At 51.4% G+C, this 12,910-nt stretch overlaps 2 protein-coding genes across 2 annotated transcripts in view; one reads left to right on the forward strand and one right to left on the reverse strand.

The window, feature by feature from the left end:
• LOC140460964 (uncharacterized) overlaps positions 1-12,910 on the forward strand; it is a 384,505-nt gene that overhangs the window by 220,640 nt on the left and 150,955 nt on the right. The gene's annotated exons all lie outside the window — the stretch shown is intronic.
• The window catches only part of LOC140460064 (uncharacterized), a 507,032-nt gene that overhangs the window by 196,372 nt on the left and 297,750 nt on the right, over positions 1-12,910 (reverse strand). The window lies entirely within an intron of this gene.

Consider the following 12,910-nt stretch of genomic DNA (forward strand, 5'->3'; position numbering starts at 1 on the left):
CCCCCTCCCCCCGCGTTTCTGCTGCCCCCTAGCTCCAATGCTGTCAGGCCTCGGTACAGTAGGGAGGGCCTGCACCCTGGGGAAGAGCGTTCGCCGCTGTTCTCACCGCCCCTGTCACCCTCCGCGTGGGACAGGAGGTGGCTGCCTTTTCTCGGCACGGTGAACCATTGCCGCCGGTGGGCGCCTGCGTACCGGCGCACGGGTGCGATTTTGCGTCGGGTCGCACTCCTCGTGCCCGTTTTTGCTGCTTCCCCATGCGCCTGCGGATCAGCATTTCCCAGCATCCCCTAGGGCCGGCTATGATGTCATGCTGCTGTCCAAGCTGACTATGCCCTCCCGCCATGACGGCCTGCAGGTGCTGGCCTCTGTGACCTCTCCCTCACTCTGAGTCTCGTCACCGACCTTACCAATCGGAGATGGGCACCAACCCGACTGTAACAGACCCCCATGTGCCCCCTTCCCCTGGAAGCCTTAACGGCACTATCAGCAACACCACTTGCTTCAGACGACATGGGAATGTCTCTCCTGACACCCATGTGGGGTCGGAGCAATGTTCCTTTCTTATCCCCTGGATTGAGCCGGTCTAGAATTTGACGAGCCAAAGTCACTGTTGTCTTGAATGGGTCCGGTGTCCCTAATGAGACACCAGGCTCCCTGTAGCAAGACCCTGCTCCCACGTTGCGGAGGGGGCTGACCTTCCAACTTAACCTCCTGTTTTATTTGGGGTCTGAAGGCCTATCCTTGGCTTTCCCTCAGATCGGAGAGGGCCGTGCGGAGATGGGACACGTCGTACCTCACACCAGAGTCTCAGATGGGTCACCTTCGCCCCGAAGCCCAAGACCGCATTCCTCAGCTGGGTTGGGATGCCTTCCCTTCCGATTGGAATCTATCTGCATTCCCAAGGATGGAGCCAGTTCACAACAGGATCGGAAACGGTCGCCAATGACACCGCGGAGGCCCTGACCAGGGGGTCAACGCTGAGCGAGTGGCAGTTCGAAACAGCGACCCTCCAGAACCACTGGGGCCTTGGATATTCTGTTATCCAAAAGAGGGCGGTACTTGTGCTGGTATTGGGCGGGAAAACTGCACCTACAACTCGGAAAATGTCTCCAATTTGGCGACTCTCATTCGGACAGGAGTCAAGAAATCGAGCTGCCCTTTTGATTGCGGGTGGCCCTTTGACCTCGCCTGGCTGGGGTCAAGCTGGGGTCCCTCCTTAGTCACTGGGAACGTCACCTTTACCGTCACACGCCTAATATGTCGCATCATCTGGAGAACTACAGGCCGTTGTTGTGCACACAGTCTGTTCCTATCACATTTTCCACTCCAAACGCCGGTGATCATCTACTGGACCGTATCCCATGACGACCCCTATGGTGAACACGCATGCCTGAGTATGTGCCCCTTCATTTTGGATGCATTAGGAAGATCAACAGGGAAAGAATTGTTAAAGCAGTAAGAACTTTTAGATTAGGTTCGATTCCCTACAGAGTGGAAACAGGCCCTTCGGCCCAACCAGCCCATACCGACCATTCCCCTCTGACTAATGCACCTAACACTATGGGGCAACTTAGCATGGCCAATTCACCCTAACCTACACATCTTTGGACTGTGGGAGGGAACCGGAGCACCCGGAGCAAACCCACGCAGACACAGGGAGAACGTGCAAACTCCACACAGTCGCCCCCAGGCTGGAATCGAACCCGGGTCCCTGGCGCTGTGAGGCAGCAGCGCTAACCGTGCTGCCCACGTACTGCTGCATGATGGGATGCCTGACCAAGCTGGCCTGGCCCTCAGCCTCTCGCAGGCAGAGTGGAAAACTACTGTCTGAGGTGGTGGAATGAAAGTTTGCTGAAATATGGGGAGTGTACATAAACCTCGCTCGTCCCCTCCGTCCTTGAGCGACCTCGGGAACAACGGGAGGGGCTGCACTGCGCTTATCTTTATTTTTGCCTTCAACATTCCTTGGCTGCAGAATGAAACCCAAGTTGTTTGCACCACTGTGTAAATAGAGGCTGACTGCTCAGCTCGGGAGAGAGAGCCGTGAGACGGTGAAGACTGAAGCAGCATCTCCGCGAATTCACACTAAAATAAAAACCCTCTTGAAGCAAGTCTTGACACTAACCCATTCTGGCAACGTGTAAATTTGCACCATGTTTGGATCGTGGGAGGAAACGTGCACAGACACGGGGCAAGACAGCGCAAACTCTACACAGACTGAGGCTGGAATCGAATCCAGGTCCCTGGTGCCGTAAGGCGGCGGTGCTAACCATTGAGCCACTGTGCCGTCGTTTCACCGAACTGCCGGAATAAAACCTGGCCACCGCACTCTCTCCCCCTCACTGACTGTCAGCTACTGCATGCATCACTGTCTCCCTGCTCCTCCGATCTCCAGCTGCTCAGCACAGAGTATTGAGTACAGGAGTTGGGAGGTCATGTTGCAGCTGTACAGGACATTGGTGAGGCCACTGTTGGAACACTGCGTTCAACTCTGGTCTCCTTGTGAAGATGTTGTGAAACTCGAAAGGGTTCAGAAAAGATTCACAAGAATGTTGCCAGGGTTGGAGGATCTGAGCTACAGGGAGAGGCTGAACAGGCTGGGGCTGTTTTCCCTGGAGCGTCGGAGGCTGAGGGGTGCCCTTATAGAGGTTTACAAAATTATGAGGGGCATGGATAGGATAAACAATCAGGGTCATTTTCCCAGAGTTCAGAACTAGAGGGCACGGGTCGATGATGGGAGGGGAAAGATATAAAAGAGACCTAAGGGGCAACTTTTTTACACAGAGGGTGGTACGTGTATGGAATGAGCTGCCAGAGGAAGTGGTAGAGGCTGGTACAATTGCAACATTTAAGAGGCATCTGGATGGGTATATGAATAGGAAGGGTTTGGAGGGATATGGGCTGGGTGCTGGCAGGTGGGACTAGATTGGGTTGGGATATCTGGTCGGCATGGACGGGTTGGTCTATTTGAGTGTTGGATACCTTCATAGAATCCCTACAGTGTGGAGGCGCCATTTGGCCCATCGGTCCACACTGACTCCTCCAGAGAACATACCACCCAGACCCAGCCCACTTACCACTCCATTCCCCATGGCTAACTCCACTTAACCTGCACACTACGGGTAATTTAGTACGCCCAATCCATCCAACCTGCACGTCCCTGGGCACTATGGATAATTTAGCATGGCCAATCCACCCTAACCTGCACATCCCTGGGCATTGTGGGTAATTTAGCATGGCCAATCCACCCTAACCTGCACATCCCTGGGCATTGTGGGTAATTTAGCATGGCCAATCCACCTTGACCTGCACATCCCTGTGCACTATGGGTAATTTAGCATGGCCAATCCCCCCCTAACCTGCACATCATTGGGCACCACGGTGTAATTTAGCTCGGTCTATCCACCCTAACCTACACATCTTTTATCTGTGGGAGGAAACCCACGCAGACATGAGGGGAGAAGGTGCCAACCCCAGCCAGACAGTCACCCCAAGGCTGGAATCGAACCCCTGGCGCTGTGTGGCAGCAGTGGAGCCACCGTGTCGGTATCTCGAGAGGGATTTGAGGACAGGAAGGTTCACGTTCTGACATGGTGGTGAACCCCTCTGCTAATTACACCCAACCTCCAGAAACGGTCAGCTCGCCTCGCAATCTGTTAAAATATGCGTCTCAGAGTACTCACTCATTCCACGATTAAAAGAAAATAACGTCAATTTATTTTTTTAACTCAAAACAACCATTCACAACTCCAAGCCCCCCTTTCTCTTACTGTCTGCCTCCAACTCCATAACACGATGTTGTTCCAGTCAGACACTTATTAAAATAACATTGAAATCACACAGCCGCTGTCATTTTCTGCGACTTCCCTCTTCAGGCTGAGGATCTCCCTGGGTCATCACCTTTCTTTTTACTGCGAGTACCTTTCATATGAATCACAGATTCCTTCGAGTGTGGAAACAGGCCATTCGGCCCAACAAGTCCACACCCACCCTCCGCAGAGTAACCCACTCGGACCCATTCCCCTACCCCTATTACTCTTACCTTTTCCCCTGACTAATGCACCACGCCTACACATCCCTGAACACTCAGTGGTTAGCACCGCTGCCTCACCGCACCAGGGGTCCTGGGTTCAATTCCAGCCTCAGGCGACTGGCTGTGTGGAGTTTGCATGTTCACCCAGTGTCTGCGTGGGTTTCCTCCCACAGTCCAAAGATGTGCCGGTTCGGGTGAATTGGCCACGCTAGATTGCCCACAGTATTCAGGGATGTGTAGATTTGGGGTAAATATAGGGTAGGGGAATGGGGCCTGGATGGGTTACTCTTCGGAGGGCAAGTGTGGACTTGTTGTCACACTGTAGGGATTCTGATTCTTGACTGTGGGGCAATTTAGCACGGCCAATCCACCTCAACCTGCACATCTTCGGACTGTGGGAGGAAACCGGTGCACCCGGAGGAAACCCACGCAGACACGGGGGGTGGGGGGGAGGATGTGCAAACTCCGCATGGACAGTGGCCCCCCCAGGGTGGAATCGCATCTTGGACCCTGGCGCCTGTGAGTCAGCGGTGCTAACCACTGAGCCGCCCGTTTAATAGAGAGTGCTTCCATAATTTCTTGCAGAGCATGACGGCAGCTCTCAAGGCATGTCAGTCTCGACATCAGATGCTCTCAGTCCAGAACAGCGTTCAAGCTCTCTTTAAAGGTACAGGCCACAGCTTCAACGTTGTAACAGTTCCATTCACCGCGTTCTGAACCAGGATGAGCCCACATCGCTCCCCATTCGAACGAAGGGAGCAGACGGACTGGAGACGGGGGGGGGGGGGGGGAGCGGATCTCCCACAAAGGGAACGACGCAACGAGAGGCCGGACGGAGCTCCGACAGACATTTCAGTCAAAGGGCCTGGTTCGGTCCTCGATGTGATTTCCAGAAACAGTAACAGCACCCTCCAGTCCCTGGGGTCTCCTGTGAGCTTGCTGGGTGTCTCTGCAAACTGGAGAAGAGGCTGAAGCCCTTCCCGCACTCGGGGCAGGAGGAGGGCCAGCTGCCGGTGTGAATCCGCTGGTGTATCGCTCGGTTGGATGACTGGGTGAACCCCTTCCCGCACTCGGGGCAGGGGAACGGCCTCTCCCCCCGGTGTGGACCCGCCGGTGGGTCAGCAGGGCAGAGGGATCTGCCCAACCCCTTCCCGCACTCGGGGCAGCTGAAGGGCCTCTCCCCCGTATCTCTCTGATTCTAAGTCGAAGATTTTTGGATGGAAACAGGCCTCACTTCATGATCCAGTGCTCGGTTTACTGGGACCTAGATACTGTCTGCCCAGAACCCAGGGTTTTAACCATCAACGCACCCGGTTGAGTGAGAGCATTGCGGTTGAACGGACGACAGAAAGAGTCGCGCAGTCTGAGAAACAAAAGCCTTGCCGCCATTCGCCTTGCGGAGACTGTGCCTGTGCGCTCAGTGTGCGAAGGTGGCTCAAATTAAACTGACGTGGTGGGGCACAAGGACAGAGACCTGGTTGTGAAATGCAGGGAAGGGTTTCCAGATCCTCTCTGAGCTGGAAGCTCAGCAACGAGTGCAAACTGCCCCACGAGGCCGTTTCCCTCCTGCAGTTGTGGAAAGGGTTTCCCTGAGTTGGGCAGTGTCCTTACGCACTCGCAACCCCCTACCGGGGAGCGGCCGTTCACCTGCTCTGAGTGCAGGAAGGGATCGCCCTCAGCGGCACGAGCTGCAGGCGTGCCGGTGGGTTTGGTGAGGAGCAGTCAGCATGGCTTCGTGTGTGGGAGATCATGCCTCACAAATCCGTTCCAGTTCTTTGATGACGTGACCAGGAAGGTTGATGAGGGCAGGGCGGTAGATGTAGTCGATCTGGATTTCAGGAAGGTCTTTGATAAGGTTCCACATGGTCGGCTACTCTGGAAGGTTAGATTGCATGGAGTCCGGCGGGGGGGGGAGCTGGAAAATTGGACACAAAATTGGCTTGATAGTAGGAAGTAGAGGCCAATAGTGGAAGGATGCTTGTTGGTCTGGAGGCCTGTGACTGGTGGAGTGCCTCAGGGGTCAGTGCTGGGTTCATTACTGTTTGTTATCTATATCAGTGATTTGGGTGAGGATGTACAAGGCATGTTGAGTACGTTTGCTGATGACAGTCAGCCCGTCCAGCCCCGGGGTTCTGCCCCTCTTGCAAATGGCGATAAATGCAGGATCAGTTGTTCATTTCAAACCCGAGACAGATCACTTCTCGGAGAAAGTGAAGCCCTGTGGACACTGGAGAGTCAAGAGTCGAAAAGTGTGGAAAAGCAGGTCAGGCAGCATCTGAGGAGCAGGAGAGTGGACGTTTTGAGCATCAGCCCTGTCCTGATGAAGGGCTTATGCCCAAAACGTTGACCCTCCTGCTCCTCGGGGATGCTGTCTGACCGGCTGTGCTTTTCCAGCACCACACTCCCCAACACAGATCACATCTGGTTAAGCCAAGGTGTTCGGGTCCAAAGGTATATGGAGTCAGGCCGTAGATCGAGCACAGATCTCATTGAGTGGTGGGACAGGCCGTAGGGTGTCCCTTGGAGATGGGATTGGTCATCCCGTGACGTTATGGGAATCCCATGGTATCCCTCTTCGAACGGCGTTGCTCAACTGATCTTCGTGTCTTGAGAGGCGGGAGGGTCCGAGAGGATTTGAGGAAAGATTGCCTCTCCCAGAGGGTGGGTTGGGGGGGGGAGGAGTGTTTGGAACGCACTGCCCGGGAGGGTACCGGAGACAGAAAAGAAATCGCAGCCGTTAAATCTCGGATGGCCACGTGAACGTTCGAAGGTGTGGGCAGGAGATAGAGCTCTCGAGTTATGCAGCACAGAAACACACCCTCCAGTCTGACTCGCTGACCAGATATCCCAATCAGATCTCGTCCCACCTGCCAGCACCCAGCCCATACCCCTCTGAAATCCTTCCTAATCATATACCCATCCAGAACGTACAATAGTACCGCCCAGTCCAGGCCCTTCGTCCCTCAATGTTGGACCGACCTTTTATCCCACTCTAAGATCAAACTAACTGATCTACTCTTCATTTTACTACCATCTATGCTTATCCAAGAGTCGCTTAAATGTCCCCAAAGCATCTGACTCTACTACCACTGCAGGCAGTGCATTCCACACACCCACCACTCCCCGTGTAAAGACCTCACCTCTTCTTTTAAATACCTTTGAAATGTTGCAATTGTACCAGCCTCCACCACTTCCTGTGCTATACCCGTACCACCCTCTGTGTGATAAAGTTGCCCCTTAGGTCCCTTTTATATCTTTCCCCTCTCACCCTAAACCTATGCCCCCTAGTTCTGGACTCCCCAACTCCAGGGAAAAGACTTTGTCTATTTACTCTATCTCCTAGAGTCATAGAGATGTACAGCACGGAAACAGACCCTTCGGTCCAACCCATCCATACTGACCCAGATATCCCAACCCAATCTAGTCCCACCTGCCAGCACCCGGCCCATATCCCTCCAAACCCTTCCTATTCATATACCCATCCAAATGCCTCTTAAATGTTGCAATTGTACCAGCCTCCACCACTTCCTCTGGCAGCTCATTCCACACCCTCTGTGTGAAAAAGTTGCCCCTTAGGTCTCTTTTTATATCTTTCCCCCTCTCACCCTAAACCTATGCCCTCTAGTTCTGGACTCCCCGATCCCAGGGATTTTGCCTATTTATCCTATCCATGCCCCTCATGATTTAATAAGCATATTTAAGGTCACCCCTCAGCCTCCGACGCTCCAGGGAAAACAGCCCCAGCCTGTTCAGCCTCTCCCTGTAGCTCAAATCCTCCAACCCTGGCAACATCCTTGTAAATCTTTTCTGTACCCTTTCAAGGTTCACAGCATCTTTCCAATAGGAAGGAGAGCGGAATTGAACGCAATATTCCAACAGTGGCCTAACCAATGTCCTGTACAGCTGCAACATGACCTCCCAACTCCTGTACTCAATGCTATGACCAATAAAGGAAAGCATACCAAACACCTCCTTCACTATCCTATTCACCTGCGACTCCACTTTCAAGGAGCTATCAACCTGCACTCCAAGGTCTCTTTGTTCAGCAACACTCCCTAGGACCTTACCATTCAGTCCTGCTAAGATTTGTGACCGCACTGACTCAACACGAGGCCGATGGGCCACTTCTGAATGTATGATTCTACGATTTAACAACCGTGCCTCCCTACACCTTGTCTAAGTCACTGACATAATTTTCTCAAGAGTGAGGCCCTAACACAGACCCCTGATAGCCTCCACTGCCCATCAGACAAAAGGGGTTGGTGGGTTTGAGCTCCGGGGAGAGCCTGAATAGGCTGGACCTTCAGAGGCTGAAGGGTGACCTGTATACAATCATGCTTGCTTGCGTAGCCAAGATCATTTACCCAGGGTAGGGGTATCCAAAACTAGGTGAGAGAGGAACAAAACACATCGTCCCCAAGTGGAGTTGAAGTTGATGACAAATTCTTTCTTTTCTCAGCTTTTTCTTAAAGTGTTTGTTGCAATAAACGAGTTTTTATTTTTGTGTTCCTGATGAAACCTGGTGCGATTTGCTTTCATCCCGAACAGCAATCCGTCAGGCAACTCAGTCCTCTCGATGTTCGAGTCAGAGGCGTACACCTTTACATGCTTTGGGGGCAGCTTAAGGAACAGTGGGACACAATGGGCAGTCTGTTCTGTTACAGACCAGACCAGCTCCCACCACCCCCAACATATTTGAACAAGGTAGCCTAGGTTCTAACTACTTATTGAAAGTGTGAGGTGCAGTGTTCCGGATACAATTCGACTGGTCAAACCACTCAACGTTAGACAGAAAGCCATTTATTCCAACACTGTTAATTTATTCTTTATTATTAGAGATGTACAGCATGGAATCAGACCCTTCAGTCCAACCCGTCTATGCCGACCAGATATCCCAACCCAATCTAGTCCCACCTGCCAGCACCCGGCCCATATCCCTCCAAACCCTTCCTATTCATATCCCCATCCAAATGGCTCTTAAATGTTACAATTGTACCAGCCTCCACCACATCCTCTGACAGCTCATTCCGTACCTGTACCACCCTCTGTGTGAAAAAGTTGCCCCTTCGGTTGGTGTGGACTTGTTGGGCCGAAGGGCCTGTTTCCACACTGTAGGGAATCTAACCTAAATTTGGAGACTTATTGGAACAGCATATTGTTACAGAGTTGGAGACAGATAATAAGCAGTTACGCACCAAAACGCTCACCTCTCCTCGTAATCTGTTAAAATATGGGTGACAGAGAACGCACAAATTCCACTATTTAAAGAAAATATCAAATTATTTTTTCACTCTTTTTTTTGAACATTAAACAATTATTCTCAATTCTAAGCCCACCCCCAACTTTCTCATAACTGATTTTTGTTTTACCCCACTACCGCCAAACTGCGGTAGTGCTTATTTTTCCCCAGCCCCCATGGTGTGTGTGCGTGCAGCTGTGAGACACAGTGAGAGACACAAGGTGTACAAATCTTTATTCAGTTTCCACCAGCAGGAAGATAGGAAACACCTGAGTGGCCAGTGACAAGCAGTGCCCTTCACATCAAAGGGCAATGCTGTGCGATCAAACAATGAAGGGGAGGGCAGGGGTTAAATCAAAATAGAGTTGGAGGGGGAAATAATGCACTCCACTCCCTGTGGCGCCCACCTCTCCCTGAACAACTCCAGGGTGTTGGTGCGTAACTGCTTATTATCTGCCTCCAACTCTGTAACAATATGCTGTTCCAATAAGACACTTTTTAAAATTACATCAATCTAACTTCAAAACCACACAGCCACTGTTGTCTTCTGTCGTCCCTCTTCCAGCTGAGGATCTCCCTGGGTCATCATCTTTCTTTTCACTGCGAGTATCTTTCAGATGAAAAGGTCCCTTTGAGTTAGAGGGTTTCCTCATGTCTAAAATGTCTCGATAAGAGATGCTCTCTCCCTCTCACTTTCAATATATCTGCATTTTAGTGTCTCTAACATCAGATCATCTGATTAGTTTGAAGTTGGCAAAACAATAAATTCAAACTCAATTGGGTTTTTAGTATCCTGGGGCATAATTTAAATGCTTAGTTAAATTTGAATCGTTGTCAAAACAGCAACCAAAACTCAGGTATCCCTTTCACAGCCGTATGTTACCTAGATTCAATTTTCCAGTACACTCTGGGACTGCCACCTAGCCAGATGCACAGGGGCTTATAAGCTGTCAGTTCTGAACGGCATCCACTCTCTCAAAGGTGCAGTACGCACTTTCAACTTCATAATAATAGTTCAAATACACCAAAAGGAAGAACTTAGAATACTTTAATTCGATCAGAAGATTTAACAGAATAAAAGATACAGTAACTATTACTAATTAACTGCTCTGATATAGTAACGTCCTGTAAACACACCCTGCGGCAAAAAGGCAAATTCAGTTTGTCTCATATATCCCCTCCAGCAGTGTACAGAGAGAAAGAAACATACCAAATGAAATCTCAGAGAGACTAGCAGCCAGGAGACATTTACTGCAACTCCAACCCTATTAAGACTTTTTTTATCCCCTTTCTTTTGAGTGTGGAAACAGGCCTTTGGCCAAACGAGTCCACACTGACCCTCTGAAGAGTAACCCACCCAGACCCATTCCCCTACCCTATTATCCTTCTTTACCCCTGACCAATGCACCTAACCTGCACATCCCTGAACACTATGGGTAATTTAGCATGGCCAACCCACCCTAACCTGCACATCCCTGGACTGTGGGAGGAAACCGGAGCACCCAGAGAAAACTCATGCAGACTCCACACAGACAGACAGTCACCCAAGGCTGGATTTGAACCCAGGTCCCTGGGGCTGTGAGGCAGCGGTGTTAATTACTGAGCCACTCCAACAGTAACTGCTGAAAACGAACAAAAAGTCCTTGATCTGGGAAAGCTCGACTACACCCTGTCAGGATGCTTCTGTTGTTTCAGCTTTAAAAAAAAAGACCTGAAGGCCTCACAAGTTGTTGATTTTGTCGCCTGTCTCCCAATCCCTTTCCCTCTCTCTCTAAGACAGACCAGGACAGAACAGACCTCTTCAGGCCACAGTGGCTCAGTGGTTAGCACTGCTGCCTCACAGCACCAGGTACCCAGGTTGAATTCCAGTCTCAGGGTGACCGTCTGTGTGGAGTTTGCACATTCTCCCCGTGTCTGTGTGGGTTTCGTCCCACAGTCCAAAGATGTGCAGGTTAGGGTGGATTGGCCATGCTAAATTACCCATAGTGTTCAGGGATGTGTAGGTTCGGGTGGATTGGCCATGCTAAATTACCCGTAGTGTTCAGGGATGTGTAGATTAGTGTGGATTGGCCATGCTAAATTACCCATAGTGCTCAGGGCTGCGTAGGGTAGTGTGGAATAGTCAGGGGTAAATATATAGTAGGGGAATGGGTCACTCTTTGGAGGGTCGGTGTGGACCTGTTGGCACACGGTTCTTATGATCATCCTAAACTCAACGCGAGGTTTAACCACTTCATTCACCACAGTTGATACAACGTCTACCCAAGAGACTGGGGACCTGGAAATACTCGCAGATCTGTGAGACTGCTGTGGTGTGGCCTCCGCTATTTCTGCCACCTGCAGCCTGACCTTCCTCACCCCTACTCACTTTCGGGTGGGGGGGGGGGGGGGTTGGGTGGTGTCCCCTCTGCGTCTTTCCTCCTTAGGCCCGGACTGTCCCACCCACCTCTCCTCCACACCTGGCATCTTTCACTGCCCCTGCCCCTCCCTCGACACTTCCCTCGGAGGTCCCCAAACGATCAGTCCAAGCCCAGCAGAGATTCACCTGCATTCCCCCTGCCCGTCGCTGTTCCTGACGTGACCTCCTTCATTGGTCAGCGCATTGAGTCCAGGAGTTGGGAGGTCATGTTGCAGCTGTACAGGACATTGGTTAGGCCGCTTTTGGAATATTGCATGGAATTCCTATCGGAAAGATGTCGCGAAACTTGTAAGGGTTCAGCAAGGATTTACAAAGCTATTGCCAGGGTTGGAGGGTTTGAGCTACAGGGAGAGGCTGGGGTTGTTTTCCCTGGAGCGTCGGAGCTTTATAAAACCATGAAAGGGGCATTGATGTGGTAAGTAGGCAAAGTCTTCCCCCGGAGGGGGGGGGAGGAGTCCAGAACTGGAGGGCATAGGTCGAGGGTGAGAGGGGCAAGATATAAAAGGGACCTTTTTCACACAGAGGGTGGTACGTGTATGGAATGAGCTGCCAGAGGAAGTGGTGGAGGCTGGTACGATTACAGAATTTAAAAGGCATCTGGATGGGGACATGAATAGGGAAGGGTTTGGAGGGATATGGGCCAAGGGCTGGCAAATGGGACTAGATTAGGTTGGGATGTCCGGTCGGCATGGACGGGTTGGACCGAAGGGTCTGTTTCCGTGATGCACATCTCTGTGATTCTTCAGCCTCTTCCTCAGAGCTGATGGTAACTCGGCAAAAGGTTTTTAATGTCAAAGATAGGGTGAGGTGGGAGGAGGTAAAGAGTAAATGATAGGTGGAGAGAGCACCCAATGAGAGAGAAAAGGAGTTGGAGGGAGGAAGGAGTAGATTAGATTAGATTAGATTCCCTACTGCGTGGAAACAGGCCATTCGGCCCAACCAGTCCACACCTAACGCTCAAATGGGACGAGATTAGGTTAGGATGTCTGGTCGGCGTGGACTCATGGGAATAAAGGGTCTGTTTCCGTGCTGTACATCTCTATGACCCTCTGACTCGAACTTAAACGCCTTACATCAGAATATTGTCCCCTTGTATGAACCAACTGCTGACCCTCAAGAATCGACGATTCCCTTCCGAAGGGAGAAGCTGAGGAATGGACTTTCTCTCTTCCGAGAGCTCGGCTGTGTTTAGAGAAGTGAAAGAATGGAGGGGAGAGGG

Source organism: Chiloscyllium punctatum, chromosome 36 (genome assembly GCF_047496795.1).
Source record: "Chiloscyllium punctatum isolate Juve2018m chromosome 36, sChiPun1.3, whole genome shotgun sequence".
NCBI lineage: Eukaryota > Metazoa > Chordata > Chondrichthyes > Orectolobiformes > Hemiscylliidae > Chiloscyllium > Chiloscyllium punctatum.